The sequence below is a fragment of the Acinonyx jubatus genome, chromosome C2 (assembly GCF_027475565.1).
Source record: "Acinonyx jubatus isolate Ajub_Pintada_27869175 chromosome C2, VMU_Ajub_asm_v1.0, whole genome shotgun sequence".
Taxonomy (NCBI): Eukaryota; Metazoa; Chordata; class Mammalia; order Carnivora; family Felidae; genus Acinonyx; species Acinonyx jubatus.
The window spans coordinates 4,424,573-4,425,196 of record NC_069384.1 but is presented as its reverse complement, the minus strand read 5'-3'; positions in this window follow the sequence as shown (position 1 = coordinate 4,425,196).

Sequence of the window (624 nt, the reverse complement as noted above, 5' to 3'; positions counted from 1 at the left end):
CCCCTCCCTCAGCCCCGGACGCGTGGGAGGACCCGCTGTCAGACTCGGCCTCAGCCCCGCCCTCAGCCCCCGGACACGTGGGGACAGCCCCGCCCTCGGCCCCGCCCCCAGCCCCGGACGCGTTGTAGGGGGAGGGGAACCCGCCCTCAGCCCCTGACGCGTGGGGGGGGAGCCCCGCCCCAGCCCCGAACGCGTGGGAGGACCCGCTGTCAGCCCGCCCTCAGCCCCGCCCTCAGCCCCCGGACACGTGGGGAGAGCCCCGCCCTCGGCCCCGCCCCCAGCCCCGGACGCGTTGGTGGGGTGGGGCGGGGCGGGGGGTGGGGGGAAACCTGCCCTCAGCCCCTGACGCGTGGGGGGAGTCCCGCTCCAGCCCCGAACGCGTGGGGGGGGGGAACCGCCCTCAGCCCCGGACGCGTGGGAGGACCCGCTGTCAGCCCCGCCCCCAGCCCCGCCCTCAGCCCCCGGCCGCGTGTGGGCGGGGGACCCACCCTAAGCCCCGCCCCCAGCCCCGGACGCGTGGGGAGAGCCCCGCACTCAGCCCCGCCCCCAGCCCCCGACGCGTGGGAGGAGCCGCTCTCAGCCCCGCCCTCAGCCCCGGGTGCGTGGAGGGACCCGCCCCCAGCT